The sequence below is a fragment of the Falco punctatus genome, assembly GCF_963210335.1.
Source record: "Falco punctatus genome assembly, chromosome: 9".
Lineage (NCBI taxonomy): Eukaryota > Metazoa > Chordata > Aves > Falconiformes > Falconidae > Falco > Falco punctatus.
In genome coordinates this window covers 1,379,388-1,396,410 of record NC_137589.1, presented here as the reverse complement: position 1 = coordinate 1,396,410, position 17,023 = coordinate 1,379,388, and the positions used below count along the sequence as shown (strand labels likewise).

The window sequence follows — 17,023 nt, the reverse complement described above, 5'->3', positions numbered from 1 at the left end:
CACATATGCGGCGAATGAAGAGACGGGACGCAGCTTGATGCAAGCAAATGTCAATTTATTGTACAGAAGCACGAGGTTTTATACACTTTCAGAAGCTGCGCGTTTTAAACTAATTGGTTCTTGAAGCTAAGCACTGCATACTAGGCAATCCCTAATTGGTGGTTAACTACCAGCAATTAACAACAAGGTGTTACCTTTCCTTGGCGCCACCCGTCTCCCACCCCCCTGTGCTCTGCAAACATGCCTCATCATGTTAATTGTTGTCTAGACAAGCTCGAGCACATTCCCCTCAGCTAACTGATTGCCATGCATGGTCCTAGTTTGCAGACCGCTCCTGCATCTCCCCCTTCCTGTTGCACAAAAAGAACCTTTGAAACCGAACGAGTAAAAACAAGGTACAAGTAATAGAACAAATAAAAAACTAACTAAGACGTATTATCAATGTCAAAATAACCCACTGTCTTTGTTCCGTACAATTTTACAATTTCCCCTTTTTGTTTTTGAACAGCTAGTACCAGGTTTGCCATGTTCTGCAGGGCCCTTCCAAACATGACAGCAACCAAGGTAATAGCAAACAATACTGCCAATTGAGTGAATGGATGCCAAAAAAGGCTGAAATTTTCTCAGATTTTGATACCATGTTGCTGCAATGGGGCGCCTAAAATCCATTCAGCACATACCACCAAATTCCTCACAGCCATGTCCCTGAACCAACAACAAAAAGCAGTGGCAATTTTGACTCACATTCTTAACTGCCTACCAAACAAGGTGATTTAACTCTTTAATGCTTTCCCTGCTGTTACTCTGAATAAGAGAAGAACCGCTGCGACACGTTCCCATCATAGCCTCCTACTACATTAGCATCTACAGAAAGACAATTATCGACATTCAAAGTGTAAACAACATCATCTTCTTTTGGATTAACATTATACATAGGTGGAAGGGCACACCAAACAAGAACTGGTTCAGTCAAAAAGTTCGAAACATCGCATGCCTTCTCTGAACATACCTCTCGGGTCATTCCCTTCATTCCCTCTCTTTTTTTATGCAAAGAGAAACACTTTTACCATAACAGAGAAGCCCCTATTTACATCTCTGAGCCCGGACACAAACTGCAGCTGTATGCGCCACCAGGCTCAGGGCAGGAATCATTCATGCAGTTACATAGCTATATATCTCTACAAGCGTGCAGACACCTATTAAACACTAGATAACCATGTTTATCTTTCCTATTCTCCTTCACAATACCTAGCTGTTCTCTCATCTCTTGTTAGGTCAAATATTCTCCAGTTTCCTCTCCTATCTCTCTCTTCAGACATTCTCTAACCTCTTTTTTGCTTGTTAATTGCGAGGAGGCAAAGGGGGTGTGTAGCTGGGTGACCATGACCTGATTTATGTTACAATCAACTAAACACTGAATACAGAAAAAAAAAAGTATGGGAGACATAAGGCAAACATCAATAAGGTGGTTAAAGGTAATTATAATAAATCCTGTAATACTTTTGAGTCATGGCCCAAAGTTTCCCAGCCGTGAGAAGAGACCAAAGGCATCCCGCCCCTGGCTCTGTTGCACATCTTTGTTTTAAGGCTTTTGAGTTTTGTATACTTTTGTAAATTAATTCACAGTGGTCACTCAGATTCACGTAACACATCCTATCAAAGTCTTCACACTTGTGTCCCTGTGCTAATAATAAAAATCAATAGCAACTCGGTTCTGTAGCAACATATGATGGACAGAATCAACATCTGTTAATAAGCCAGAAAAAAAAATATTTGTAGTATTACTTTGTTTAGCAAGCTAGCAGCCTAATTTACTAAGCAAGTTAAGAGCGTGTACTATTCTTACAGAAGAGATTAGAGAAGCAAAAATCTGTTATGCTGCATTCCAGAACTCAGCCTGAGAGTTACAGTCTGCTGTGAGTTCTGCGTTACAATCATTTGACACGTTGGGGTTGCGATTGTGAAAGTTGCCCGTTTACAATTTTCATTGACATTATCACAGCTAGTTGTTTTAAAAGCAACCCTTGAGCTTCCTCCTGCTCGACTTGTTGCAAAATATTCTGAAGCCAATCAATCAAGTTAGTATTAAAGTTAGTGACTCTCTAGGACCCTGCAAGACTGTGGCAAGACTCCCGCATCCTGACTGCCTTAATAGCCATTCCTTCATTTGCAAACAGTTGTCCCTGGGATACCTTGCCTGAGTCACAGAATCGGCACAATTATTTGCTCCAGCCAACTGCTCATAGTTAACAGCAATTCCCCGATTAAGGTTTTCAATCAAGGCCACTACACATAGCTCACAAAAATCAAATAACCACATCATATACTGTATCAGTTAGTACCATACAAAGCAATAACTTCCAATCACGCAGTGTGAGCGTATAAGGCTCTGCCATCACTTCAAGAAGGGACATAGCAAATGTATTATGAATCCTCCCTTCCCGCACTGCTTTGCTTAACTCTTTAACAGCCTCGTATTGCACAGGCTGCCACTCTGGAGGTTGATTTGCCTGACAAAATACTGAACATGCCATAGCGACTCCCAAAACCCATCACTTAAGTGTTTCCCACTTGCATTCCTGCCACAAATCCCTCAGACTCCCTTTCACCCTCCCCAGAAATACAATCAATGCATCAGGAGAGACAAGGGGGTGGGGGAAAGGTCTAGCTCCTTTTCCAGATCTATAGGACCTGGATCAAAAGGTTTATCAGTGTCAATGGAATCATTGTCCGAGTTGTCCTGTTCCCGTGCTTGGTCCTGTGTTGTGAGGGTCGCTGCAATCAGTGACAGAAGCTTTGGGGGCAGAGGAGGTGTGGACAGAATCGCCATCACTGACGGCGTCTTGAGAAGAGTCGCGCTGTCGGTGGAATTTACAGCTTCCTCTGGTTTAGCACCATTAGTAGAATTAGTCCACACTTGGCAAAGAGTAGTCAGAATTTGCCACCAAGATGCTAAATGCATTCCCGACACGGAGTTCCCCTCCGCGGCAGCATCATACAATTGGCTGCTGTATGTACACACTTTCATTCTTTCAAAGTCTCTAAAGTTTCTTGGCTGCTCACCTGTCTCGATGAATACAGGTGTTATCCTCGGGGTTTAGGTTGTCCGCCTGGTCCAGACAGCAAGTTCAGCCAAGCCGTCTCCTCCGGAACGCAGCCCTCTTCCACAAGCTGTCTTTTTTCCGTCCTTATTCTTCCAAGGCTTCGGAACACCACCAGAGGGGTCACCATTTGAGAAAACTGAGGCACGGACTCCCTGATCTGACTAGAAGACCCTTCATGAGTCCATATACGTCTCTTTCTGGGGACGAACCCTGATTCCCCATTACGGATTTCCCACAGCTCACCTCTCAACTCCGGAGGGATTTCAGCCGGCTCCTGCTTCCTTTCAGCAGATCATTCAAAGTTCTGTGGGATTCGCTGCATGTCGCTCAGATAGGCGATTCGAGAGCCCTTCACGTTAGATCCTTAAACGCATCACGTCGGGGTCACCAAATTTGCGGCGAATGAAGAGACGGGACGCAGCTTGATGCAAGCAAATGTCAATTTATTGTACAGAAGCACGAGGTTTTATACACTTTCAGAAGCTGCGCGTTTTAAACTAATTGGTTCTTGAAGCTAAGCACTGCATACTAGGCAATCCCTAATTGGTGGTTAACTACCAGCAATTAACAACAAGGTGTTACCTTTCCTTGGCGCCACCCGTCTCCCACCCCCCTGTGCTCTGCAAACATGCCTCATCATGTTAATTGTTGTCTAGACAAGCTCGAGCACATTCCCCTCAGCTAACTGATTGCCATGCATGGTCCTAGTTTGCAGCCCGCTCCTGCACACATACAGACATTACCACCGACTGCCATAATGCCAGTCACCTCTCCATGCTGTCAGTTTATTTTCCAAAGAAAAGTAAACAAAGGCAAAGCCACTTATGGAGCAAGACTTTTTTCTCTAAATAATATGCTCTGCATTCAAAGCAAACATTTTTTATAGCACCTCTAAATATAAACAAATTCTTAATGTTTGCTACATGCTGAGCACAGAGACAAACTGAAACACAAGTAAATAATTTATTTTTGCCTTTCTTACACAGAGGCTCTTTCCTTCTGCCCCACAAAATGCATTAATAGCACTCTTGCTTGTCAAATAGCGTGTGAACCTTACCTATAGCACTCCTCGGATGCAAAGTCACCCTCTCAAATTGAAGCAAAATGACCTACTTTGCTACAGATAGTACCACGTGAACCTCTCTCCACTATCTCCTAGACTTTTTATATAAAAGAGGTTAATCAAAACACCATCTGTAGTTAAGAAGCTGATGTTTAGAGTCAACCCCAGTAGCATGCAGGAAGTATTTAGCTTACAGAAGACTGAAGGTTTGGCTGATGGGAAAATGTTGATTCCATTAACAGAGTTAATTGGATGATGAGAGGGGGCGGGGGGGGGGGAGAGAAGGCAAAACACTTTCTTTTCTCCCTCCCTGCACACATCCACCCAACACAAACTCACAGCAAAAGGAAAGTGACCCTTGAGCAAACAAACCTGCAAGGTGCAACAGCACAAACGTGAGACAGGAGGATTGGCTTGGAGAGCTGGCGGCACTGCAAAACCTGGCGGCAGCCCCGTCTGCAAATGTCAGCTCCTGGCTCTGTGTCAGCAGAGCACGGACTGACAGTGACTGATGTGAGGTGAATCAATATAGATATTTATCATAAATAAATGGGCTTCCTTAGGCTAAAAGGCATAATTCATGCCAGGTAATTTATATTGCACACGTAATTTAGGTAATTACCTAAACAACTAGGTAATTTATATTACGCAGCAAAGTTACTAAACTCTGGCCCTTGTGGATTTACTATTGTTATCCTTTGTTAAATGACAGTGAACCTTCTCATAAAACCCAGTACAGAGGATTTTATGTGCTTTATGAATTTTCACATGGAAAAGAGCTCTTGGGCAGAAATTTTAGGCGATGCACTGGTATTCTACTGGGTCATATCATTTTCAGGATAGGATTTATGGGACTGGTTGTAGCAGATTAAAGCTACTTTATGCAGACGTTTTCTGCATTGTACACAGCTTTCTGATTAGAGATCTTGTGTCCCTTCTCCTAAGGTTAATTGCTCAAAAGTTTGGAGCTTGGTCAAGGGTAACCAGCCAGGGACAGGCACCTCCGCCTTGTTCCCACAACCACTTCTGCTCCTGGATGACTCATTTCAACAAGATGTGCTCCTCTAGATGACTTGTGCTTCTCTCAAAACTGACCCCGATGGCCAGCTCACAGGCTACTGCTGTCCTTCAGCTGTGACATTCATCCCCCATCAGTGGAATTACATCAGCAGAGTCTCAGTGCTTCACATACATCGCTCAGGCAGTATCTGGCCAACACCGATCACGGCCAACATTCAGAGGTTTTACTGCTGTTGTAAAGGTATAGTGTCATTGCTGTGAAGTTGCAATGGTATAGCAGATCACAAAAACACCATTACTTGGTGACAACAACAAATAAGTTTAGTTTTGCACCCCATCAAGAAGCCCAAGGACTGCAAGGAGACTGTGCCTGTCCCATCCCTCTCTGCAAGCTGCAGGTTAAGGGAAATAAGCATAGGCTCTTTGCCACGGCTGCTGGATACAGTTAAAAATTAGCACTGATGGAATATTTATTAGCACCTACAGGTTTTACTGACAGTGATCTGTCACAAATGTTTTCCCATTAACACTTCTGATTTTTGCTGCAGCTGAAGCATTTTGGTATCTATCAAACCTTCTCTGCCTGACAAACCAAAGCCAAAAAATCCTCCCAGGCCTGCTTAACAGGTTCAAAGATTAGCAGAAGAGATGGGAAGAAGCTAAAGCCAAAACATAAATAGATCTCACTTGTTCTGAAGGAAGTTCTTCAGAGCCTCTCTACTGGGTTTTGGCCAGTGTCCACGATGTGCCACCAGACAGCCCCAGGGCAAGGGGCACCATAGCTGCCTCCATCCCCACCGTCCTGTCTGTTCACTGAACCACGTGGATCTGGGCCAACCCAGATATTGAGATGCTCTTGCTTTGGATTGCTGTTCAATGAAACTTTTCCTCAAGAGAATGGAGTCGTGTCTGTGCACAGGTCAAATGAAGACACCTGTCCAGACCCATGATTGCACTTAGGTGGCATTTGCAAAATGAAGTCTGCAACTTTGCAACCAAAAAAAAATTAAGTTAAAAAGAAGCCTGTAACTTCTGACAAGTTGCTAGCTTGCTGGATGATGAACACTGAAGAAATGAGCCATACTCCCTGACAGCTTCCAAATTAAACTTTGGGCTGTTTAGGAAGTTGTCAGTCAATAAATTCAAGTGTTTAAAAGGTCCAAGGCGGTTTCTTCTGGCCATTAGATAGGATATATGATTTGGACTCTGAATATGGAAGAAACCACTCTTCTTTTTCATCGTTTTGGGATCACATTTGCATGGCCATTGAGGGAGATTTTGTCTTTTAAAAAGAACTGGAAAAAATATTATTTTGTAGGGCTGAAGCAATTCTATTTTCTTCACACACCCATTGACTAGAACTTTGCTTGAATTCATAGGCAAGCTACCCTCTTACATGCACATGAGCGATGCTACAAAGACTTTGGAACAGAACAAATACAGAAATGCCTGAGCAACCACACCAAACATCTTGTACCACAGGATTAGCTTAATGTCTATTAGGAAAAATCACACTAGCATTCCTGAAGATAAATGTTTTATTTTTAACCTAACAGTCTATTGCAAAATCTCTCCCTCCTCCCAGTTTTACCTTCCATTTTATCCTAAACCACCTCTGCACGCCACTAGGTTTCCACAACTTTAAACAACACACTTGAGTTTTCCAAGTCCAAATCCCTGGAGACTTGAGCTCCTCCTGCAAACCACCCTGTCGTTAAAGGCACCGTGTAATGGCCCTGGGTGAAGCAGGGCAGCTCTCCCCACCGCTCCTGTTAGCCAGGCTGCAGCCAAGGGATGTGCCACGCACCCGCGCAATTGCCAGCTCCCATCTGGTGCCCAAAACACAGACCCCAGCCTGCCTCTGCCTTGAAGAAACCACGTTACACCTTTGCTGTCGTGCATCAGTGTTGCACACCATGTTGCATACTAGGGAACTAAGCAGAGTTAAACATAGCATCAGTTTGGAAAAACCTAAATGCAGTTATGAAAATAACCATACCAGACCCATCGATTTCTTTCTGAGAGCTGGTGGCTCTGGGACACCCTGGACATGTGGGAGATGGTTGAATAGCCCAAACCCATACCTAAGCCGTCGGGTGCTACTTCTATGAGTGAGCTCATCCCGGCTCTCTGGGTGCACACAGGGAGTCTCCTTCCTCCTTGGGAAAGTCCATGAAATCCACCACATTTCTGGGGCAGAGCTCAAGCCTCAACAAATAACACTCCGGACCAAAAAACCCCCAAGCAACAACATGTTTTCCATAGAACCATTTCTGGACAGCTCTCTTAAATAACTCAGGTAGGAGCACAGAGTGGATGATATAGATGTGCAAGGCAGCTTCTCAGCTGGCACACACTGGCAAAGCTCCACACTCATCTGTCTCATGCATATTTATGTGCAAGAGACGGCGTCCTAAAGCTAAAACTGTCACAGCAGATGCTAAACTCAAACACGGAATTTGGCTTCTGCAGTTAGGAGGTGTGAATTGCCCCAAAATAAATCAAAGTGTCCCAAGTGATCTTTGAAAACGAGATGTACACTTCTAAATCACCAGCGATTTAATCTGAAATGGATAGAAACACCAAAGCTGAGATTTAGATAAAACTTAAGCACATCAGAAAACCACTGCCCAGACATCTTTGGGGATTTAGCTCTTAAGTGCTTTTGAAAATGTTATTTTTCATTTCCATACAATTTAAAAGCATGGATTGATTTTTTAATTCTCCAGTGCACTTGTATTTCATGTTCAGAGGTGGGTTTCTATCACACCGTGACAGACCTAAACTCCCTTTATCTTCCTTGTAAGCCAGCATACGACACTGAGCCTGAGATGCCCTTAAAGATGACGCACACCAGCTCATGTGCAGTATTAGATTAGTCCTTAATATGGTCATTTTGTACTGTTTGGAGGACAGGGATAATCTGTAAAACATCCTGCATTCAAGCTCACTCTTCAGTCAATTATAAATTCATACATTTTGGATGAAAAAGACTTTCCAAGTTAAGAACTGGTCATCTGGTTCTTTCTCCGGAGGTCTGGCTGGTGTGGCTTGGGCTGGATTACCTACAGCCACATTTTCCTGTATGTTTATAGAAAAAACAGCTAATCTGCCTCGTGGATGGAAATCCATGGCTGATATTTCTCATGACGGTTGAAAATCGTAATCCTCCATCCTATTAGTAGGTACATATGATTTAGTGGATTTATTCAGCCTAAAGCCATGGTTCATTATCTGGAAAGGGAGATCACATTTCAGCAACGGTCTTTCATGACATATGAACAATTCTTGCTATGACAGATTAGTAAAGACATTACATAAAACAGTCTTGAGACAAATGACACAGAAAAGCCCCAAAATCAGGCTAATAAAAAAATCTGAGCTATAACGAGTACATTTGGGGATTACATGTGCCAATTTCATAGCTGCTTCCAAAAAAATTATTTTATCAGCCACTTACATCTAAGTATCTAAAGCTTATTCTCACACAAGTTAAGACACTCTTGATTGGAAATGACCTGCGGTTACAATTTGAATAAGGCAATTTAATAAAGAAACTTTAGCACATCCTCAATAGAGATGGAGCAATAAATCTGAGATTTTTTTATATTTTTTTTATCAGCAGAAAATGGCAAGATTGTGATATGAAGGAAAAATCTAAGTTCCCATGCAAAATAATAAATGCCTGGCAAACAGCTCTAACACATTCTTGACAGTTCCGATAACATTACAGTTCCCCCCTTCCCAAAATAGCTGTAACTCTGTGTACATTCATACCTCAGTTCTGCAACCCTGTTCTGAGAATTCTGAAATAAAATAATGGTGGCATATTTTTCTAGAAGGCAGGGGAAAATTCAAGCTACGATGAAATGATTTCACATTTGATATGGATAATTGAAGTTTAAGAGATGGACCTAGTTAATACTGAAGTAAACGCCTTAGAAATGTTAGAAAATATTTTAAAAATAAGTTTAAAAGAAGACTGATATTTAAAAAAAACAAACTGCTGTGTTTGGACTTGCTATTTTACACAACACATGTACAAAGCCTGCTTAGTATAACATGCTATTTTGGAAAATGATTTACCCATTTTCTTGCAGTCCCTTGTGTGTCAGATTAATTGTTTTCTTGCTTTAACAGTATGTCCAGAAACAAGGTGGAATGATCTCTTTTAACGACAGACTTAAGACACTTGAAGGGGAGGTGAAAAGCATCTCTTGCTTTATCACTACATTCACTTTATGAAATTGTCAGATCTTTTCCTGGTTTCTCAAATCTTGGAGGTAAAGTCTTAGACACATGCCACAGGCGGTGCCTTTTGCTCTGCCAGCCAGGCAGAAACCTCTACGTCTGGGTTCGCTCCAGCGTTTCCTGAGCACAGCTTGTGTCCTTTGTGCAGGAGTCCTATTGCCTTTCCTCTCTTTTGTAGCAGGTTAAAGTGTCTTCAAAAATCTTTAGTGAAAAGAGCATTGAATGAGGGGAGAGAAGCTTGGGAAAGAATTGCTGAAAATATTGGCTGTCAGCTCAGACAAAAAGAGGGTTCAGGATGGTGCCTGCCACCTCCGCGGACACCAAGGCTTCTCTTTAACAGATACACAGTATTCCCAATAAAAAGCAAGAATAATAACTGGTTTTCTTACAAAAATTGAATCTTATGTGGCAGTGTTTCTTTTTTCCCTCTGTACTTCATTCTCTCAAGCTTTGCTGTGGTGGGTGGCCCCATCTTATCACCCATGTGCGGATCCAAAGCCTGTTAAAATCCTTGGGAAATTCCCGCAGACATCAGTGGGTATTCTAAGGTATACAAAGGCAGCTTAACTTTATATATATTGTATCATATCTTCCTGATTACAATAGATGTGCCAGAATTTTCTGTACTGCAGAAGATCAGCTTAATGAGTAAGGAAAAGAGAAAACGCAAAGTCAATGAATGGCCCTAGAAGTTCTTTTTCATTTATAGATAAATAGTACTTTTTAGAGTTTTCAAGAAATGAAGCAGTCACTTGAGTTTTTCAGTACTTCAGCAACAGTGCTTTTTTTGCAAGCAGAGCATGTCTTTCAGAAAGCAAAATCTCTTTCTCTTTCAAGAACCTGACATCTATAGAAGGCTTCTGGAGCACCACATCAAAAGAAAACCTAGAGAGCTGGGGATGAGATGTAAAAAACCACAGTGGAGCAGGAACAAAGTCATCAAGTAACAAGAAAAAAAAAGAAGGGAAGGTCTGGAAAAAGAAATTGGTTTATTAACATTTTATTCCAGGACTGGAAGTGTGTAACATTTCATCTATTTCTTGTGATGCCAACTGATTTTTTCAGCTACCAAAATGCACATCACATAAACAGGGATCTTTTTTTTTTTTTTTTTTCCTTTTGCTATGTTTAGACCTCCTCATAGCTTTACAGTTTCACAGCTTTTGCATAAAGACTTTTAAATAAATATGCAGATAAACCATATTCTTCTTCATATACCAAGACTTTATTTAAGGTACCTTTTTTTTTTGCAGGGGGACAAAATTTGTTTCTGAGCTAGAGGGGAAACTGCCTTTCACAGTCTGATTTGGAAACTATGACTGAGGCTTAGATGAAATTAGTGCTAACAAGGAAATCAGTTAAGAGTTGAAAAATAGCAAGACTAGTTCTCGAAAAATGGTGATCTTGCCGATAACCCATGGTTGCTCTGCAGCCAGCACGGGGCTGAGCATGAGGGCATCAGCTGCTGGAAACTCTTCTCTGAAGGTTAATCATGTGATAGAACATACATCTCCCCTCCCCAGGTGGCATGTATTCCCTGTTCTGCTGGAGACAGACAAGCAAAGCGGTGGCTTTCTTTCCTCAACACTGCATTCTTTCTCTGTTTTTAGTAAACAGAGCCTTTTGATTTTGCATTCCAACACCAAAGCAAGTCTGTTGTGCACTGTGGTTTTGTTTATGAAGATTAAAATGAGACTGTGTGTGGAGAAGCTTCATCTTTCTGAATTTCCAGATCCAGCTAGTGTTCATCTGCTCTGATCTGTGCCACCCTCCTGAGGAATATATTCATTATTATGCAAATCCTGTAGATGCAGTACAACTGTCAGGTGCAAGATATTCTTAGAAAAATATTAACGTACACAACTGCAAGCCTGCACTTGACCACATATTTCAGGCTAAAGTTCAGATAAAGTATAGTCAAAGGAAAATTGCATTGAAAATTATTACGTTATAATAAAGAAATTATTTAAAATACATTTCATTGAATTATTTTGCAGTTTGCCATCAAGATAAGTAGCATGGTCAGTCTTGTTTGGTGCAACTGCTCTTTATAAGGCATTTAGCAAAGCCATTTTGCTGCCCTGGGAATGTCAGTCCTCCTGCACATCCTGCTGCTGGCACCTGCCCTTGAGGAGAAAATGGAAGGGAACTGAGAAGGGCCCTCTCCTTACTGGCTTTCCTCTGGATAACAAAGAAAGGACTTAGTCTAAAACCTGCCAAAGCCTATAGAAAAATCTCATTGATTTCAGGGAGTTTGGATGCTTTTAATCCTGTCAAATGCTAAGCGAACACTTGGGAAACAAAGTTTCCAGAACCCCAAGGAGCTCTTCATCTCCTTAAAGACTTGTATGGGATCAGCTGGAGGGGGGGGAAAGGCTAAGCTGTGAAAGGTAACAGTCGGAATAGTAATATACAGTTTAAAAATCATATGAAAAGAATTCTGTTGATTATAATTTAATCCCATGGTTCCCATGGGTTTGGTCTTGCAGGCACCCCTGTGACTGATTCCTTGGGAGACAGCGTGGACACTGGGGTCTGCCCCCACAGGAACAGCCCTGAGATCATGATTCCTGCACATGACACTCCTCAAAGCCCCTCGCTAGACACTGGTGCACAGTTTATGCTGGAATGTCAGTTTAGGAGCACCTCTGGAAGTGACAAAGGTTGTTATTCAGATGCTGAGCTCACCTAAGTGGCTAATACTTCCCTGCAAGCTCGGTGAGCACCTGATACCCTGAGGAGCTGAAACCATCCATAGATTGCTTCAATGAACATACATTACTTTCAAATAAAGCCGTCTGCAGAGCTAGCATCGTGACTTCTCACATAAACCACCAAATACTATAGATTTCAGTGTCACTGTGAACAGTGCTGTAAGAAATAAAGCAATGACTCTTTTACTAAGTACTTCACCTCTACTGCTTGTCGTCACTATTGCTGTATACAATGGCAATGGTTTTATAAAAAAAAGGACTCACATTGCAGTGTTACTCTACTATGACTATCACTTCTCTTTTGTAGCAGAGAGTTTCTGTTCCTCCTCCAAAAAACATTTGGGAAGGAATAACTGTGTTATGGGGATGTGTCAAATGTAGGAATGGTGGGTTACAATTGTGATAGGAGGATAATGAATTTGTTAATTGGTGCCAGCTGAAGAACATAACACTATTCTAGTAAAGTCTGGTATAATGCAAACTGCATATAGAACTGTATAGTGGTGGAAGTGATATATAAAAGTTAGCTTTCCAGGGGAACAGCTTTATTTCATCATACAGCACAGGAGCAGGATGCACTGCTTACACCACCACAGATGTCCTGCTATCAACCAAGCATCTGGCACACTCCTCTGAGTTCGCCTTCTAAAGCAAAACTAAATGTAGTTTCTAGACTGCTAAACAAAACAGTGCCATGACGTGTTCTTATCTTTCTGGCCAAGCTACTAGCAGCACATTGCTCCTCTGGTGCTAACCCCTGCCTGCTCCCACCACCTGGCATCTCCCAGGCATTGAATGCCACAGGTAACCATGCCTCCACCTGAAATCCTCTGCTCAGAGGGGGTCACGGGATGAACTCCAAGCAGAGAGACCAATGAACTTGGCATCCCTCATCAATGCCTCCCGTGCTGGTGGAGCAGAGTGCCATGGCCCCCGCCCCAGGCTCGCAGCAGCCCTGCCCCAGGCTCATGCACAGGAGGGCTGCAAGGCAGGGATGGAGTCAGCTGCAATATGCTGATCTTGGTCTGCAGAGGCCCGGGTTCAGGCAGTTCCTAGCTTATTTTGGTTCTTAACCAAGACACAAAAGTAAGCAAGCTTTTAGCAAGACAAGAGGTGCACAGGTCTAATCTCAAGCCCTGCCTTCCAAGGAACTCCACACATCATTGCTTGTGTGCCCATGTGGTGTTTCACACCAAACACTTATCTGTGCTCTCCCTCCTCCCCCTCTTTTTTTTTAGTAAGAGTTCTATATTCAAGATGTTTGAATGTTTTGAATGAGCTTTGGAGAACATTGAAAGCTTTTATCTCTGCACACAGACACTTTGCTTTTTACCTATATTAAACAAACCACGAGTAGACAATTTAGAAAGGTAATAAAGTTCTGTTGGGAAAGCTTTAGTGTTATGGACAGCTCCATTAAAGATGACTGTGTTTCTTTCCTGCTGTTCCTTATTCTGCAGTTTGTTATACCACAACCATATTGAATGCACCATATTGAATTTGCTGCAGTTGTGTCTGGGAAATAGCCCTTACAGAATGTGATTGCAGCACACCTCCATTTCCACTTTCCCATGGAGACCTTGCAAAACAGATTGCCAAAATGTCTTGGTTGTCTTGTATCAACTGCAAGCTTTAACAGTTTGTTTTCTGCAGACTTTGGGCTCACATCTGCTTGCTCTAGCTTCCCTGGGCAACATCCCCAGGGTACCAGGCACGAACATCCTGCCAGCCAGGATGGGTCAGGGTGACCAATGCACTCAACGCCTTAGCCCAACGAGCAGTAGTTTGGCGCAGGTTCCAAACGAAGTAAAGTTCTAAGTTGTAGCTGAGCCAAGAACTCCTCCAGGAAACCCTCAAAGGAGTAGAATGACCCAGTAAGCATCAGCGCATATGAGCTTGGAACACCAGTCGTGTGATTAACACGATCATGTGATATAGAAAGCCATCAGGACTGAGCCTTGACGCATGAGAAAGCAGAGCTGTATACTGCTTGTGTGGGAAACAAATGGAGTAATGAGAGTAATTCCCACAAAGGGATAAGAATTACATTAATTGGGAGTCAAACAGTGCTATTTCAGGCAACAGACAACATACATGAATAGGAGGTGGCTTTTCCAAGAATGAAACGATGAAAGGTGTGGCTACAAGGAGTCTCATGCACACCTTTCCCATCACTTGTAATCTGACTACAAACCAAGCACTTCATTCTACCTTTGAGCTCTTCTTGCTGGGCAGCGTGGCTGCATGGCCGTGACCTCCCCGTGAGCACGGATGCCTCTCAAGGTTGCTCCTTGAGGCAGAGAGACTTTTTACCAATGGCAGATCTTTGGTAAGCGACCAATATCACACGTAACCTTGTAGTATGGTGGCTGATTTGTGCCTTGGTAACTGATTTTGTCTGGGTAACTTTGAGTTGTGATCTTGGTGGTTTTGAATTGTTGTTCAAATGATTGTGCCATACAGCAACAGAGTAAACCTCACCACTGAACTTTGTTAAGTCACATCAACAACATTTTATCCAAACTCCTTTTGCTGTTACCTTTGACAGTGGTTCTTTAAGGGGTCTAAATCAACCAGTTGCAACAACAGCTTGTGGGGAGCAGACAGGGCCCAGGCTGGGAACAAGCCTCAATAGTAGGATGCAGGCAATAACCTCCTTGTAAGCAAAACCATGAGGTTGCTCATCTTTTGTGAGGTTGTTTCAATCAGTATTTGGAGATCCTCAAATTCATGACACAGTATACTGTAAAACTGATTCATTACTACCAGTGCAGCTTTTGCTAAGCCTAATTTCAAAGTCAGCATCTAAGAAGACAGCACCTTTTCTTTAACAATATGCTTTGTATGCTCTTCAGAAAGCCATCGGGACTGAACCTTGATACATGATAAAGCAGAGCTGTATACTGCTTGTACAGGAAACAAATGGACTAATAGCCACAAAGGGATAAGAATGATGTTAATTGGAGGTCAAATGGTGTGATTTCAGGCTTAGAACAGACAACATACACCTTGGTCTAGCCTCTGTTTTTTAAAGGTAATTAAAAAATCAGTATATGATGTGCTATGGGCAATTCACCGTTGGAGGTTGCAAGGGATATAATAGCACTGTCTGCATGCTAACTGAATGCACGAGTGTGGCACCATCATGTTAACCTTATCCAAAAGGCTTGTCTCATGCAAATTGCTGTACAAAAATAGTGTTACACAGAGGCAGCAGAAAAAAGCCCACTGTTTCATGTCTTTTCAGGAGATTCTGAGATAACACAGCTTCTGGAGAATGGCATCCATAAGTGGCCTGTTCCACACTGGCAACACTCTGTAGAAACATTCTCCAGTACTTTTTAGTGATTCCAGGAAACCTGATGAGTCAGTGAATCCTGTAACTGCATCTCCTTATGGCTGTAAAACCCTAAATGGTGGCATGGTGCAATTTCCTGAGCTCCCAGGTTATTTCAGAGCCAGCAGTCACTGCTGCCTGGAAGGCACGCTTGCTGATGCAGTGATCAATAACCACTCTCCTTCACTGGGGACATGAACCAAAAATTGTGCCACTAGTTACACAGCAAAGCAGACATCCATGTAGGAGCAATGCTGAGGAGGGACATGGTGTCATTCCCTGCACATGCCATCAGACTCCATCCCATGAGCATTTGGAGCCAGGATGTGCTCTCCAGGATGGGCTGGGCTGATGGAGATGCTGGCGGCCCAATTTCTGGTGCCAACATGTCGCTCTAACTTCACCATGCTCCCATGATATCTAGAGTACTTGCATACAAGAGAAAGGAAGATAAAACTCACCATGTGTCCAGAAAGCACCTCCTGCTACGTCCATCCCCAAGCACTCATCTGCTCAGAGCAACCAAAACCCTGAGCCAGGACTGAGGAAAACTGGGCTTGTTTACAATTTCTGCCCAACAAGAGACCTGTTATTTCCTCCACTGGTACAAACGTGATGAGCAGCAAATATCCTTCCCACCCGCCTTTCCACATGCACCGCACTGGGGGAAGTATCTGTAATATATTTAGTTATTAAGGCACCATTTAGCAGGGTTTTTTTGCTTTCTAAGGCTAACAAAGAAGTATCAGAGAACTTTTTTATGATGGATATAAACATGAACTGAAAGTGCTTTTGTAAAGTTTGAAACGAGTTCTCCTGAATAAAATGGAAACTGCAAACTGTCACCATTTGCTCGTGGCTCTTCAAGGGGAACCAATTAGGCCTTTTATCTTATTTTAAGGGTGGTGGGTGGGGCTGTGGGGAGTTGGGGAAATGATCTATTAAAATTAAACTTCCTAGCTGTCTTTATGGTCTTGAGGGTACCCTTTTCTAGAGGAGCCTGTACAGGTAATTTCAGGTGCATGCCCCAAAGAAGGTGTTCCCAGACTCTTCTCAAGTTGACTTCTCCAAGGTCCATCCACCCTCTCCTTCAGGACATGAGACCACTCTCTTGAAATACTGCTCCATAAAATACTACAATACTACAGGCAAGCACTCTATGTAGGAAGCATCTAATATTAGGTACAATTAAATCTTTGCAAATAGATGTCTCAAGTACTTGGAGCTAAAGCTGTGGATATGGGAAGATATACAAACACTTTTCTGAGGTTTTGGGGCTGTTCCTTCTGGTTTGTGGCTGTGGCTGTGTTTCTACATATCTGTCAGGTCCTGATTTCCTGAAAACTAAGAAAGATCAGTGTACATTTGTGGGTTAAATTTCTGGAAGCTTATTTTAGGTCAGGCTTACTGTATCTAAGATGATATTAGATGATTTATTAGGTCCTGTCCTGCTCCAGCTCAATATAGTGACAAATTTCCAATTCATCTTAATTCTCCCAAAAGTAACTATGCACAATGGTAGAAGGAGACATTG

General features: G+C 42.6%; 1 protein-coding gene across 2 annotated transcripts in view; it reads right to left on the bottom strand.

Annotated features, from left to right (window-relative positions):
- Positions 1 to 3,898: 3,898 nt before the first annotated feature.
- TCERG1L (transcription elongation regulator 1 like) overlaps positions 3,899 to 17,023 on the bottom strand; it is a 160,046-nt gene continuing 146,921 nt past the window's right edge. For both annotated transcript variants that reach the window (XM_080403427.1, XM_080403428.1), the window contains exon 13: positions 3,899 to 17,023. This exon is cut by the window's right edge and continues 45,277 nt beyond it. The gene's annotated coding sequence lies outside the window, so the exon portion shown is untranslated.